General features: G+C 37.7%; 1 long non-coding RNA gene across 1 annotated transcript; it reads right to left on the reverse strand.

The window, feature by feature from the left end:
* Positions 1-1,424: 1,424 nt before the first annotated feature.
* Positions 1,425-2,586, reverse strand: LOC117282831. The gene is made up of 2 exons (XR_004513732.1): positions 2,162-2,586; positions 1,425-1,916 (listed from the first exon to the last, which is right to left on the reverse strand). It is a non-coding gene; the product is annotated as an uncharacterized LOC117282831 (long non-coding RNA).
* Positions 2,587-13,924: the final 11,338 nt, after the last annotated feature.

The following is a 13,924-nucleotide window of genomic DNA, read 5'->3' on the forward strand; positions in this document are numbered from 1 at the left end:
GCGGTGATTATGAAGAAAACAGTCTTCTGGGATATTATTAGTGGAGTATTTACAAAAAATGAGTTGGTTTTACTAACGAATGATTGTATCGTTAACATTGCACATCTCTAGAAATACTTTTATGATTTTCAGCCCAGCATGTTCAAACTCATATCAGAACTATAAATACAAACCACTCCGTCCAATGTGACATAAGTTTTTACTACATGAAAACTTATCTCCCTTACATGTTTCGGTCCTTACGGACCATCTTCAGAGGGAACAACATTACGAACTGGAAACTACTATCACAATAGGTGTTTTGATTTAAAATACATACACTTGTATTCTATAATGCACAGTACGCATAAAGTCGAACATTTCACAATCACAGCAGCTTCCTGGTATTGTAAAGTTTTTAAAGTTTCTAGATGTTAATTTAAAAAAACCTTTATTGTCACTAGTTAAATTTTTTTAAACCATGTAGGTTTGTGTCCATACTCCTATTGTCCTCCTTGTATGGGGCAGACAGGTGGCACAAAATCTGCCCCATACAAAAAGGACAATAGGAGTATGGACACGAACCTGCGTGGTTTAAAAAATTTTAACTAGTGACAATAAAGGTTTTTTAAATTAACATCTAGAAACTTTAAAAACTTTACAATACCAGGAAGCTGCTGTGATTGTGAAATGTTCGACTTTATGCTTACTGTGCATTATAGAATATAAGTATGTATTTTAAATCAAAACACCTATTGTGATGGTAGTTTCCAGTTCATAATGTTGTTCTCTCTGAAAATGGTCTGTAAGGACCGAAACATGTAAGGGAGATAAGTTTTCATGTAGTAAAAAGTTATATGTCACATTGGACGGAGTGGTTTGTATTTATAATTGTTAGTGTGATGGACCAGAATGAAACAAATCAAATTCATATCAGAATAATTGCCACCAATAATCACACATATGTATAAGCTCCTCATCCCGTGTTGATTCTTGTTGAGGAGCTTAGGCTGAAAACCCATTTATGCGACAAGCCACGCGCGGTTAAGTTTTGGAACGCAGCACACAGGCGGCAGAGCTGTCGCACGCCTAATATGTACAACTAACGGACGCGCGCAACAAAGAGCGGCTAGCTACCCGCGACTAGTTGCATCAGTGGGTTTTCAGCCTTAGAATGTGGATGTGATGTCTAAAATTTTTACCTTTTTAATGTGTATTTAGTCCAAATTTAAATACTTGCAGCCCCAACATGTGGACCATCTTTCAAATTTAAATGATGGAAAGTTATATGTGCAGGAGTTAACTAATTTTTAAGCAAGTACTGCTCTTCGTTCTAGCTGTTCCCTTTTATTATAATTTCAGCATTTCAACGTTATTGAACCATGGCTGTAAATTTGCATGAAATCTGCCGACTTTGTTTGGAGGAAATAAAGACACCATCAACAAAACTGACAGAAGGGAGTAGTTTATTGACAAAAATAAGAAGATTTTTACATACTGTGAAGGTAAGTGTTTTAAAAATACATAAGGTGTGACTGGTAGCCATTTATTAGTCCTGAACAACAGGAAGACAGTAAAAAGCCATATTCATCAAACAGTGGAACCACAAGCTGGTAGACACTCAACTTCCTTTAAAGAGAGGCAGTATAAAGGACACAAACAAAATTGGTTTTAAATTTTAACAAAGTCATTTTAAACCATACTTATAAATAAACTACTTATAATAATTTATAAATATTTTAATATATTCATGCACATCACTACAGTTGTTAAAGGATCAGATTTTATATTCATGGACGCCCTCTGTGATCTAGTGGTCAGAGGTCCCAGGTCCGGTTCCCAGCTTTACCAGATTTTCCCTGGCAGGCCACCTGGCTGAGACTTGAAGCCCGCATAGAAATGCTCCATGTACCTGTGTCTTTCTCGGTCAATAGTGTCTGAAAAACAATTAAAAATGGCCACAAATTCTGTCATATTTTGCAGTGCCTTGAGGTCCAACACTGCCTATGTAGTTTTCCCTTTGCCCCATATAATTTGCATATTCATGTGTATGAGTGACTACAGACAGGGTTTGGATTGGAAATTGTGTTTATTGAACTTTTAGTAGGTTAAGTAGATTTGCATGTTTGTTTACATTTACAAGTAAAATCCATAAAGGTAATATGCAACAAAAAATGTAGACCTTAAAGTTGATGTTTGAACTGAACTTATTCCGCAGGTTGGAGTAAAGATGTCACATGTGACTTGGATTCAGAAGTTCTGGTCTGGGCTTTCTGTTATCACTGAGGCCTTGTTCTTTTCCGCAGTTCCTCTAGGCAGATCCAACGATAGTACCTTAAAATAAGCTACGGTTACTTCCACATCCATCACACATCATAGTTTACAATATTCATCTCTCATTCTTTGCTAACCTGGGCAATTGATATGGCATCATAAAATAGCCAAGAAACAGTTATGTAAAAATGAGATCACCTTCAGATGGGAACACAGCATTGTTCTTTTTTTTATTGGTAAATTTTGTTCATAAAATTATCCCCATTTTGCTGTGTGTGAGTGAATGGGGAAATGTGTGAGAGATTTGTGCCAAGAATGTGTGTTGCTTTACTGTTTTCTAGATCCAGCCCGGTGATGGTCTTCCAACACTTGTATGTGAGGAATGTGAAAGTCTGGTGAATATTTGTTACAACTTCAAACTACAGGTAGAACGATCAGACTTGGCCCTGCAGAAATACTGTGCCAGTCATCACGAACGCCTGCCACTGACACAGGTCTGGTGTCTGAGTACTAAATTTTTACCATTAGACTAAGTCAAGTGCAGGTACAGTCTCAATATAATATGTGACAGTGACATTTCACATACTGATCAGCTTTGTTCAATGCCAGCATGACTGCATTGTATTCAGAAGTTTACCATTTGAAAACTAATACTTTTCTTCTGCTTTTTAGCCATTTATTATAAGGAAAGATGATGTGTCTGCAGCAGATACAAGTGCCATGGATGTGTCTGAAAGCAGTTATGAGGACAGTATTGAGTGTGCTGTTGGTATACACTTACTGGCACCACTAGGGATAAGCAACTTGCCATCTGACAATAAACATACTGAAACTGATAGCACTATATTACTTAAATCTCAACAAGAGCATTCAACTTCTAACCTTGAAAAAGACTATGATGACAGAGGAAACCTGAGTCTTCCATCAAATATCCAGGTTCACAGTTGTGGGTGTGTAAAAGACTGCAAATCTCATCATTTCCTAGATGTACATCGAAGTAAACCTCATTTGAAGGAGAAGCCATACATGTGTGTATACTGTGGTCAGTCATTCCCGTATATGAGTTCCTTGACAAGGCATCTGGTTGTTCATTCTAGGGAAAAACGATATGTGTGTCACACATGTAACAAGGCTTTCACTCAAGAGGCTCATCTTAAAAGTCACAGTATATTGCACACTGGTGAGAAACCATTTAGTTGTAACATATGTCCAATGGCATTTTCACGCAAAGGAAATCTCAAGAGGCACTTGCAAGTACATAAAGGAAATAAATAGTGTGAATCTTTGTGTCAAATGTGAATCATGTGAACCATAATCTGTTGGCAGGACTTTTGAGTTAGGTGTTATCTTTGAGTACTTGTTTGCTTCTCACCTGATGTAATGAAATTGATAGAAACATTTAATGATCTTTTTGGGTTATGACTCCATGTAGTATGATAGGTGGAAACCAACATTTGAAGAAACATCCTCAGGGTAGAAGTGCCTATCATAAAAATGAAGGCTGTCCATTCCTCTGAAATGTTGGTGGCCACCTACCAGACTACACAGTTACATAATCCAGAAGACCATAAAGCACTTCTGCCCTGCAGATGGAGACAGTACATTCCTCCGAAATGTTTTCATCCATCTGCCAGACTGCATGTTGTCATATGAGATAGGGGACCGTACCATGGATCTGCCATGTCAGCCTCAAGTATGATGTAAGTTGCTGACTCTCTTCACATGTGACATACATAAATATCAAGAGCTATTTTGAAAAAATGTATTTAAAAAATAAGATAACAAACTGATGTAATCTTATCATCACCACTCTTCATATTCTTTTATGAGAGCAAAGACTAACAAGAAAAACTGAGTCTTGTCTGGCCTGCTGTAGTTTCACGTCTCTCACTTATGCCTATGCTTTGTTTTTTCCTTTCAGATATATCTTCACTTTAATCACTCACCATGTTCTCAGCCGTCCTTTCGAAATGAATATCATGTTCTGTATGTACAGTTCTATCAAATGTGTATTCAAAGAGCCACCTCATTTGCAGGATTTGAATAACAATGTGAACATGAACCACAGATATAACTCTAACCCCCAAGTGAGCTCATTAGGATATGGTGTATGCCATTTTTACAAGTTTAAATATGGCAGTATTTTCACATGCCTCACATCAACTTCATTATTAGTATTCATTTGTCTTCTTGTCCATTGTCTGACGTGTTGTTAGTAAACGTGGAAGGTCTACAGATAACATGATTGGAATAAAGGTGGTGGTTGGTGTACTTAATATACCACATGCCTGGTTATGTAAGTAATTTTATTTTATTCGTTTTGGCTATCTACTTTCACTTTTAAATATGATTTTCACATGTTAACAGCCACAGACTAATACTGTCATATTCTTTGAAATAAAGTGTAAGCTTAGATATTGCTGTTTACGATATTCAAAAAATTTGTGGTAGGTAGAAATAGAAAAGTTACTTATGTTTTTGGTTCTGTAGGGCACATGATGTGAGAGATGATGAAATGAGAATACTTCAGGAAGAATCAGAGAGGTCATAGATGATGATGAATCTTACGAAGAAGAAGAGATTTCTGCCAGGAGTTATCCTGCAAGGGAATTTGAACAAGATTGCTTAACTGCATGTGCCTAAGGAGACAATACCAGCAGTTCAAAAATTAAAATTCTTTGAGTGGTGAATGCTTTGTTGGAAGGAATGAGGTTTGTAAATGAATGAAAACTGATTATTCTAAGCAGTCTGAAACCAGAAGTAAGAGCATTATCAAAGTTTTTCCTAGTTTGAAGCCTGTTGCAAGGTGGATTGGTGATGAAATCTCATTTTTTAGAATAATTGATTTAGCTGTGGTTGTGATTTTGTGAAATACATAAATGTATGTATTCAGAGTAAACGTGCATCAGTTCAGTATTTGAGGAACAGAGATGCACAAGACGTGTCACAGAAAAGGAGTCATGGTTGTATTGAGGGCACTTTATTTTATGGGGACGCAAAAGAGATCTTGCACAAATATCTGAGAACTGTGGAATTAGGATGAAACAGTGACACAAATACTTGAAGCACATATGAGCATCAAAAGATTTTAATTCTTGTTGCATGCAGTAAGATTTGACAATAGGGAGACAAGAAATATCGTAAGAGAAAGCAATAAATTAGCAGCAGTGTGTTCTATGTTGAACCAGTTCTTATTGAATTGCAGGAACACATATAGTGTTGCTGCCTTTGTTACAATTTACAAAAAAATTGGATCTCCACAATTGGTGCAGTGTTGTTCAGTAAATTCCCAACAAACGTAAGTATGGAGTAAACATTTTATAGTGTGTGTGATCAAAAAATAATTTTTCACAAGAAATCTGTAAGTTGGGAAACAAAAACGTATAACGGCATAACTTCGTATTTTGTAGGAAATAAACCAGAAGACATTGTAAATAAATTGACTGGTGATGTAGGAACAGATGGGGACCATACTATAGATAATTTATTTACTAGTTATCCTTTAGCTAAATCTGTTTTGGAAAAGAAAATTGCTTGTATTGTCTCTTTCACAGAACAAGAAAGAGATCCCAATGGAATTTGAAGGGAATACTCGTATAAGTCACAGAGTTGAGTGTCTGTCTTTGAGTTTCAAGAAGGTGAAAAGAAAATTCTTATATCTTGTGTGCAATAGAAGAACAACTGTGTAGTGATTTTATCAGCTGTTCATAATGTGTCATTGATAACGAATTCTACAAGCCATGAATCATAATGGATATGACCAAAGGTGATGTTGACATGATTAATCAAATGTGTAATGCATTGTTCTTACAAATAAACATGGCAGGAATCATTTATGTGAGTTCTTTACTATTTCAATGCAGAAATCCAAAAATGGTGAGGGGGACATTTTTTAAGAACATGTCCATGTTGCCAGTGATGCCATATCTTATTGAAAGAGGAAAAATAAAGTTACTCATAGTGGATATGACAGCATTCCTTTTGCTGTATCAGGAACCCATGGAAAGGGAAGGTACATGTGAAGAAGTGAATATGAAATTTAGGTGTGTTTTTGTGGGAGGGTGAATAATATGGACACAACAATAAATTGCAATTCATGCAGTCAATTTGAATGCAGGAAACATGGGAGTGTAACATACAACTGTGATGCATGTGATAATATGGCTCCTGAAGTTAGTACTTAAATATCCATTGAAGAATTAAGGAGAAATTCTGTTTATAATTTTTAATTTTATTTCAGACATGTGCCTAACTAAGCATAACATAATCATTGTGCTCATGTTTAGTGAGAGATGATAAAATATAGCCTTAATAAAAAATAAACAATAGCTTTTTTTAGATTCACAAATTATTCTTGAGAAACCAAAGTAGCATTCAAAACATGCCACATGCCCTGATAGTCATGGTGCAGGGATCGGTTGAGGCCTACCCCATGTTCATTTTCATGTCACATGCCTGCCTGAGTAAAATTTTGGTAATGCTCACTTGAGGGTTATAGGCCTCAATCATTCAGCCACAATTTAATGAACATTTGTGTTCTGATTTGCAAATCACACTACAAACACTAATTTAATTTGACATTAGAAATAAACTTCTGTGTAAAAAGGATGCTGGGTTCCAACAAGACAATATTGATTTTTTATGTCATCTCTATAGAGAAGTCTTTGTTACATGGTTTCTTCATCTGATCTTCATTCTCTTTACCCTTTTGTGTTATGGACAATATGCAGTGGCTGCCTACACAACAGTCACTTAACAATAAAATAAAACAGACAAAAATGTCAAGATTAATTTATTGTGGTTATACATTTCAATCATTCAAAATACACAAGTTCTAAATTATAGCACTATCTTGATGTCAAAAATTGATCCATTTCATAGAAATTCGTTTTAACATTAACTTGCAATTCAGTGAGTTCATATTTATTTATTTTGAATCCACCCACTGATGATCTCTGAAGATTGAAGCATGTAGTGGTATAGTATAACCACAAGAAATTAATCCTGACACTTGTCTGTTTTATTTTATTGCTAAATAACTGTCAGATGGCTGGCCACTACGAGTATATACTGTTACTGCCTGGTAACTATAGCCTCTCAGAAAGGCAAACACTGTTGTGGGGCACGCGAAGCTATACCCTTGCTGTGGGGCTGTTCAGAGTTACTCCCCAAGCAGAAAACATTGCCTATGGAGACCAGGAGTAGTACTATACACCTGACCACACTCCAAGACGCTACATTCCAAACTGGTAGTACACACGCTGACGTAGGCTGACAAGACTGCTGCCCCCCCGCTCCGTGAGAGATGGTATGACCCCTCTACCGTGGCTAAAGATATGAGGCAGTAACAGTACTGTGATTCTTCTTTTGAATTTATAAGTAATCAGATTTTACATATACACACTGAAACAGAGATTTTTCATTTTCCCCATCTTCTCTATAAAGCTCTTCATTGTTTTAACTGTTAATTATTTTTAAATATTTCAGTTTTTCTCGGTTACCTAAAAATAAATCCTGGGGCATAAAGCTGACCACTCACCTCCAACAAGTGCCGAGGTCAAGAAAACGTGGGTCTATACATCCACTGCCCTGTATGTCTTCATGGCGTAGTGCTTAATTAGCTAAGCACGGGGACAACTTCACCTTTACCTTACCTTACCTTACCTAAAAGTAAAAGTAAGGTTGCAGTGAACCGACTGGAAATCATATGTGTATCTTCTATTTTCTTAATATGGACTTCGCTTGTTTGCATTTTACTATATTACTGAAGGCATAAATAATGTTCTACCAAAGAGATAAGTGTATATATAACTTCATATCAGGTCTCACTAAGTTGAAGGTGAGTTTCCCTAAGACGGCTTTGTACTTTTTTAAGCGGACGTTTATATATGTGGTGATTCAGAAAATTATTTCTGCATTTTTCCTGCTTATTTCACTGTTGAAACTGTCAGAATTACATAAGAGTTGTATATTATTACACACCTTATAGGAGAAACCATTTTGCATGTAGAATAATATATTTTAATACTTTTCAGAACTAAGCAAATATCTGGAGCTTTGAATAATGTGTACATTTGTATCATATATATATATGCTGTGCACTATTATACAAATTCAGATGCAGGACTACTCTTTCTGCTGATTGGGGTAGGTCATTGGTTTTCTCATTTGTAGCCCTAGACGTGCCAGTGCTCATCAGTTGCAGCATTATAAGAAACTTTGAGCACACTAGTAATTAGTGAAGAAGTGTGTGTGTGTGTGTAGATGATTTTCAGTACTTCAAAAGGAAGACATTAGCTCCAGACATATGCAAGATTGAATGTAGACATATCAGTCTCAATTGGTCACATTCTTCCATGGACAGTTTTGATTAACATCCATTGTGTGAGGGGGAAATTTATAACATGAATTTTCAATTATATTATAGACCTGTCCTTTAATTTTCACAGTCCATTTCCCCGAACTTTAGTGTGTTTGTGATTATATGTTATATGAAACATTGTGAAAATAAATGTGACAACTTCAAGCTCTACTGTTATTTGATACCTCAATGAAGCAACAGCATTTACCACAATAGTGCAAACTGATTTGTGCACATATGACCTTTTGTTCAAAAAGCTTCTGAATTAATGTTAGTATACAGTCCTTTGATTAGAAACTTGACTGTGAGTGACAGTGTGGTAAGCAAATGTGCATTTTTATGCTTTGAGGTCCAGTTCTCTATCATGAGTGGTTTTTGCACCAAGAAAAGAAGAAACTTTATACTTCATTCTTTAGCAATCAGTGTATATGCTTATTCCCACGAATGTTTTTCTGTGAATCATTTCTACCTAATGACTTACTGAGAACATGCTCTTTCACAATGTACATCTCACTTCATTTACATTAGTTACATCACTGATTAGAAACGGATTTTCATGTTTAAGAATGTCCGCAAATACTTTGAAGGGAACTACCAATTTAAAGTTTAAAAACGTAATAATGATGCACGTGGTGAAGAACTAGTCCTTTATTGTTATTCACTGTTATACCGAGCATATCACTACATAAACAGGCTCATGCTCAGTTTACATATTACTACCCAGTGTTGCTTTCGATTGGAAACTAACAATCGAGGCAAAACAAATGTCACAAAGACTATACCAGCTCAGAAAAAAGTAAGAATAACTCGTTATCTCAACTTTATAAAGAAAGGGATAGGGAAGGAAATAGTTGTTTTTTTTTCTTGGCACTACAGCCCGAGTGGGCCTAGGCCTACCTCCATGAACTCCGTTCACAGCAAATAGTTTAATAAACAGTAATGTAAAGAACACTGAACAATGGACTCAATGAGAGTCCAATAAAATTTTGGCTCACCGGTACATTTACTTTTATAATAATTGTTTGAAGTTCCATACATTAGTTGATTTAAACAACAACGTAACATTTTAATGCGAACAGAATGTGAAGGATTGCCACATATAAATTGTAGTCTGTTGTTATATATTTTAATGAAAGCGCCTTGAATGAATTCGTAAAGAGCTACATATTCAAGTGCATAATTAATCACATTGGAGGATATCAAGATCTGAAACCACGTAATCTACACATGTCCTTTGACAATGCAGACCAACTAATAAGGTCACAAACTATACAAAACCGTACAAGAAAATCAATAGTATCCACGGGTGAACCAATTGATTGGCCAGCAGATATTAACAGAACTCCAGATCTACTAGACTTCTTTATCATTAAACGGCTATCACATAACTCTTTAGATACAAGACCCAATCTAGAGATAGCATCGGATCACCACCATCAATACACATAACTTACCAACACTGCACAACAGCCAAACAAACTGGGAAGCATTCAGAACTCAAATTTAAAAAAATTTACGTCTCAACATCCCACTCAAAAGAGCGAAGACATTGAAGAGGCTGTTGCTGAATTCACTAACATAATACAAGAGGCAGCTTGGAGTGCAACACCAGACAACAAACCTCCAGCCAAGCCTCAGGGATACCCATGGGAAGTCAAGGACCAAATTGAGCAAAAACGAAACCTCAGAAGATGGCAGATGAGTTGCAGAAAAATCAGATGGAATGAAGTGGCTAGAAAATTAAAAGGTTTAAAGAAGGAACATTTCAGACACACTTTTAAAGCTTAATAGCAACAGCTGAAACCGACTATGCACTCTGGAAAGCAACCAAACTATTAAAACGGCCGACACAATGCATCCCACCAATCAGAAACACAGACCAGAACTGGGCTCGAAATGGTGAAGAAAAAGCAAACACTTCTGCAGGACACTTAGAAGAGACTTTAAAACCAGATGAACTGCCATAAAACAAAGAACTTAAAGTAGAAATCAGCAAAGTGCTGAAAGAACCGATACATATAACACAACCAATTAATTCCGTCCAGTGTGACTGATGACGTTTCTTCTTTTTAATCTTTTATCCTTTGCATGTTTTGGTCCTATAGACTATCTTCAGAATAATATAAATACAATTAGAAACCACTATTACAATATGCCAGCTTCGGCCTCCTGATACCTTTATTTTCTCAAATCTTCTCCCATATAGCAATTGGATTTTAGCCTGAGTGGGATCCTCAACTGTTTCAACACAGAGAAAAAATTTCCAACGCTCGTGGCAAGAATCGATTCTAGGAGATCAAGTTCACAGTACATCATCCCCGATACAAAATTGTAAGTACATCTTGCCCAATAATTCATGCAATTTGACCACTCAATTTCTGTTGTGTTCGCAAAGAAAGGTGACAAAAACGCATCAACTAGCTTTGTCATGTCCATTTGTGCACCCTCATGTTTTCGAGAACTGCAGAACAGATATTGAATTTCATGCGGGGGAGTTTTAGTAAACTTTTCAGTTAAAACGAGAATAAATAACAGACGATGGTAGATCGCAGTGCCCACGCGTTCTGAGGTATGAACTGACTTCGCCCACTTGAACACTGGGATCGTGGGTGCGAATGCCGCTGAAGGCATGGATGTCTGTCTCCGTTTATCCTGTGTTCGTGTTGTCCTGCGTGGGCCAATCCCCCCGCCCAAAGAGTCCTACAGAGTATCATAGGATTAAGAAACTGAAGTGAAACAAAGCGTTTCATGGATGCCCCATGCTCCAAAGTGGGAGCAACAGGAAAGCGAGTGATGCGCATGAAGACGTAACACGCTTTGCTGCGCCATCTTTAACATACTTCGCTAAATATTAATCGCGGCGAAAACTGTTTTGAACAAAAAGTGTTTGATATAAGGACTTAATTAGACAAAAAAGTTAATGCACCAAAATTGCTAGGCCATGTGTAGATTTATTAAATTGTTTTAATTGTTATTGTAATTTCAAATAGGGTAGAACTCCTAAAGAGTATTATTCAGTGAATGGAATCTCAAAGTTTCGTCTATTTCCTTATGTCAATCAAAAAACAGCGTCGCTTTTAGAGCATAACCGATTCATTCATCTTTGAATACACAAATATGGGAATAAGGAAGAAAGAACTACAGAAACGTACAGAGTCTATGGGCAGAAACGTATTCCCGTTTGAGAAATGGGTAAAGAGGTAAAGCTATCCCTGTAACAGGCCGTAAGGGCCCATAGGGTTGTGAGAGGCATAAGCTCCCTCATTTTCTAGACAATCAGCTCGCAGATGGCGGTAAGATTGTCAGCCTTACGCGCCGGTCGCCTTTTACCGCCCAGGAAGACTCCTGGTACTCATTTCTGTTAGAGGCTGAGTCGAACTCAGGGCAATAGTGCGGCTGGAAGGATTAGGTAAATTGAAAAATCCAATGACCTCATTGGGAATGGAACCCGCGATCTTGCAGCTTGTAGCATAGTGCCTCAACCAACTGCGCTACTGCGTGCTCCCATTGAGAACTGGGTGCTGAGGAGTATGTTTAGACCGAAGAGGGATGGACTGATAGGTAAAGGTAAAGTTGTCGCAGTGCTTAACTAATTAAGCACTGCGCCATGAAGACGTATGGGGAAGTGGATGTATAGATCCATGTTTTCCTGACCTCGGTACTAGTTGCAGGTGTGTAGTCAGCTTCACGCTCCGGCCGCTTTAATCCCGGGGAAAACTGCCCGGTACCCATTGGATAGGAATCTGGGTGGGCCCAAGAGTCAGTCTGGACGACATGAAGAAGGAAACATCCTTGACCGTACCAAGCCTCGAACTTCGATCCCTCGTGTCGGGTAGTCGCCAGTCGCTGTACCCACTCTGCTGTTCCAGTTCCTGGGATGAAGTGATATGAGGCTGGAAAAACTGCATAATGAAGAACTTCATAACTTATACTCTACGCCAAGTAAAATTATAGTGATCAAATCAAGGAGGATGAGATAGACAGGACATGTAGCACACATGGGGGCAAAGATAAATGTTCATATGATTTTCCTGGGAAAGTTATGAGGAAGGAGACTACTAGGAAGACCAAAATATGGATGGGAGGATAATATTAAAATGAAGCTTAGAAAGATAGGATGGGCTGTTATGGACTGATCTGGCTTTGGATAGGGACCAGTGGAGGGCTCTTGTGAACACTGCAATGAACTTTCGGGTTCCGTAAAATGTTGGGAAGTTTTTGAGTAGCTGAGCCATAGAAGGACTCAGACCCATGGAGTTAGTTTATTTCCTTCACAATCTGTGCCTAATTTGATACCCATGTCTCTTGTGCAGAGCATCTGCGAGATTTTCTAGCAGAACATCTTTCACACAAGTACTGCACATGCATTCTCGTTGCTCCACCGTGTATCTCACATGTAGCATTTCGACCAAGAAGTAAGAAGTAAGTGCTCGGAATTTCAGCTGGCCAACACATAATCTCGCTTCACGGTAGCTGTTGCAGCAATATTGAAGACAAGTAGAAATGCTTATGGTGTCCACTACCGATACAAAGGTATGCGGAAGAGACTGCTCTCCAACATGCATGGCGGAACCATTAGCAGAGGATTGCACTGTAGTTATTCGTTAACAGTATACAGTACACGTATTTGTCAAATGGAAACTCCAATTGATGTCCTGTGCACTTTCATACAACTTGAAGTCAATGCATATTTATCGAAATTGTATCGAGTCTCATGCTAACGTCTCTTTATTTGCATCCCAGTGATTACTATACCGATTAATGTTCTTTTGTCTTTCCACAGAATGCCAGCAAAATATTCTAGAAAGTGTCTTCGCCACTTCCTCGTGCACAATTATTCCCAGTTGTGCCCCCAATCCTCATAGCCGCGGAATTAGGATAAGAAGTAGACGCATTGCTTCAATAGCTTCTGTATTGTAAAGAAGTGAGCTTAAGAAGATATGCAATATAGAGCCAATTAAAGTCAGTGCCTCATTCCATACACTTTTCATGCTCAACTGACATTGTCTGCGAAAGAACCTGTTGGCAGTCCTTACCGTTGGACACATACGTGTATAACACGTACCACACTGTTAGATGCATCAATGAGAATACCAAGTGTCAATGACAAATCATTTCATATCATGCAGGATTTGAGGTTCTCACGGCGGTGGTTATGAAGAGTTCTGTCTTCTGGAATATATGCCGTGTAGTCTGTTGAAAGTCAAACGATGTTTCGGAGGAACATGTCTCCTCCATCTTTGGATCGAAGAGCAAGATAAGTAAGAAAACAGCAAGAAGCAGGCAACACGCAAGCTTCTTGGCTTACTC

Source organism: Cryptotermes secundus, unplaced genomic scaffold, assembly GCF_002891405.2.
Source record: "Cryptotermes secundus unplaced genomic scaffold, Csec_1.0 scaffold188, whole genome shotgun sequence".
Classification (NCBI taxonomy): Eukaryota; Metazoa; Arthropoda; class Insecta; order Blattodea; family Kalotermitidae; genus Cryptotermes; species Cryptotermes secundus.